Raw genomic sequence first — 3298 nt, forward strand, 5'->3', positions numbered from 1 at the left:
GGGATCTCACCTTGCTCGCCAAAACCCGCCCATTTAACACCTAATGGACACAAACTAATTACCACTTCGGGTGGTAATTCAAACCCACTCAACAAAGTACGATTTAACCCAAATTGTACTCGACACCAAATAGACCAAACCTTGGTCTTAACACTAAATTATGACTTAGGTAGTAATCATTTCAAACGTCATTTACACCAAAACCCCAACACGTGCAATATTGACCCATATTGCCTTTGACCACATTTGACTTTTGTTAAAAATGTCATTTTAACCCAAAAACACTTCCCATGATTTCTTTCATTCAAAAACGTCATTTAACACTTGTATACGTCCAGACTCACTAATGCATCCTAACGACTATCAGTTAGACACACTAATGCAAGGCCCGGTTCGCTAAGACCACCGCTCTGATACCAACTGAAAGGACCCGTCCTAATCCATCCGGACAAAGTCCACATCGATTACAAACGATTCACAATAGTTGGTTACATCACGAGGTACTTGACCTCTATATGATACATTTTACAAACATTGCATTCGTTTTGAAAAGACAAACTTCCTTACATCGAAAATTGACAATATGCATACCATTTCATAATATATCTAATTATAATTATCTTAATAATAATCTTGATGAACTCGACGACTCGAATGCAACGTCTTTTAAAATATGTCATGAATGACTCCAAGTAATATCTTTAAAGTGAGCAAATGCACAGCAGAAGATTTCTTTCATACCTGAGAATAAACATGCTTTAAAGTGTCAACCAAAAGGTTGGTGAGCTCATTAGTTTAACATAAATAATCATTTCACAATTTTTAATAGACCACAAGATTTCATATTTCCATTTCTCATAAACATACGTCCCATGCATAGAGACAAAAATATCATTCATATGGATTGAACACCTGGTAACCGACATTCACAATATGCATATAAGAATATCCCCATCATTCCGGGATCCTCCTTCAGACATGATATAAATTTCGAAGTACTAAAGCATCTGGTACTTTGGATGGGGCTTGTTGGGCCCGATAGATCTATCTTTAGAGTTCGCGACAATTAGGGTGTCTGTTCCCTAATTCTTAGATTACCAGACTTAATAAAAAGGGGCATATTCGATTTCGATAATTCAACCATAGAATGTAGTTTCAATTACTTGTGTCTATTTCGTCAAACATTTATAAAAGCAGCGCATGCATTCTCAGTCCCAAAAATATATATTGCAAAAGCATTTAAAAAGGGAGCAAATGAAACTCACACATATAAATATTGTAAAATAGTTAATAAAGAATTTGCATGTATTCTCAGTCCCAAAAATGTAAAGAGTAAAAGGGATTCAAATGAAACTCACCTAATGTATTTTGTAGTAAAAATACATATAACATCATTGAACAAGTGTAAGGTTGGCCTCGGATTCACGAACCTATATTAATTGCATATATATTAACACATATCCCATTTAATCAACTAAGTTTACTTATATTTTATAATTTATTAAAATTAATATCTTTATATATAATTATACTTATAATAAATATATGATATACATATTTTAATTAAGGTTTTATCAATATAAATGGTAATATATTCGTTAAAAACATATTAGTATGTAATATTAGTTGCCTTGTAACATATTTTATATAGATAACATTTGTTTGTTAAAAATAATAATTATAATAATTCTAAAAATAATAATAGTAATGATAATAATAAAAATGTTATATGTTAATAATGATAATAATAATAAAAGTGATAAAAATAATATAAATAATAATAATAATAATAATAACAATAATAATAATAATAATAACAATAATAATAATAAAAAGATTAATAATAATAAGAACTACCTTAAGGAGTTCTCCCAAAAAAAATTTGACAGAGACCGGCTCGAACCTGAGACCTCTTGGTTACACATAACACGCCTAACCATTTTACCATCGGTTTCTTTATATTTTCATACATAGGATAAAACATATATCCTATAGTCGCTAGTCATTCTTCACGACCCAACAACAAAATAAACCTCGGCTCAAGTTATTCTTAAATTTGTAAATTGTTAAAGAACAGCAAACATATACAGAGTACTTATATTTAGTGGTAATTGAGTCACCAACCATCATAATCATATTTCTTTATGTTCCCACCTCATCATCAATAAAAAAAATACATACGCAGCTGTATCCTGGTGGGGCTTCGAGGTTAAAAAGAAATCGAGTGTGGGCTCATAATGATATTGGTTAGTCTGATTCAAAAACAGAAATAATTTAAAACCAAATGTGCCATTAATCATGCGTTTTTTTTCATCATCTCCTATTGTAATTGACCTCATAAAATAATAAAAAGATAACCCATCCATATGGGTGACCCATCAACATGTCTGCCATAAGATAAAAAGACACATTCAATATTACCTTTAATATGCTTTTTAACATCCTCTTTATAATTATATGTGTGCAAGTTTGGAAAGAAAAAAATTTACGCAGATTCATAATTGATAATGGAAGCTGGCTGGACGCGAACATGAATTTGCAACAGTAACAATATGTAGCAGTTTCATGGTGATTGAAGTGGCGGTTTAGAGTGGGAGAGGGTGGCTATTGAGGTGGTGCTCCGGTGTTGTGGGTGGTTTACACGATAGTAATCAAGTTGGTGGTGATGTGATCGACTATGAACACCAAAACTACGGTGGTGGCATGGCTTATCAAAAGAAGCAAGAAGATCCAAGGTGATGGTTGCTCGTTCAAGATAGAAACAGAAATAATACATGGTGGTCATCAAGGTGGTTTGATATTAGGTGATCACGGTGGTAACTCTTGTTTATGTTTACATAATTATAGAGAAAGGGTGATCTTTGTGGAGGTTTCATCTAGTAGCAACCATAGGCGATTACGGGTTCACAGAAAAATTATAAATAAAAGAAGTATGCGTAATGAAGCACAAGTGGTGGTTTTGATAATATACGCAAGTGTGGTTTACAATAGTTATTTTGAGCCATGATGGTGGTTGATGTTTATAGGTGATGGTGGTAGCTGTGGAGGTGGTTTCTTGGTGACCGTTTAGGATGATGGGGTTTATCATTGTGGTGGGTGACGGTTGACTTTAAAACAGCAAAACATGGTGGTTTAGTGGTAGTCATGAAACAAGAGGTGGTTCATCGAGGAAGGAACCGAAGACAGATTAAAGTGGAAATGAGTGTGGTGATTTCATGTGGTGTTCTTGCATTTTTGGTTTTAAATTACCGATTGTAGTAGAGACTGGCAATATGTAGAGATAGTATTCCAATTAGTG

Source organism: Rutidosis leptorrhynchoides, chromosome 7, assembly GCF_046630445.1.
Source record: "Rutidosis leptorrhynchoides isolate AG116_Rl617_1_P2 chromosome 7, CSIRO_AGI_Rlap_v1, whole genome shotgun sequence".
Taxonomy (NCBI): domain Eukaryota; kingdom Viridiplantae; phylum Streptophyta; class Magnoliopsida; order Asterales; family Asteraceae; genus Rutidosis; species Rutidosis leptorrhynchoides.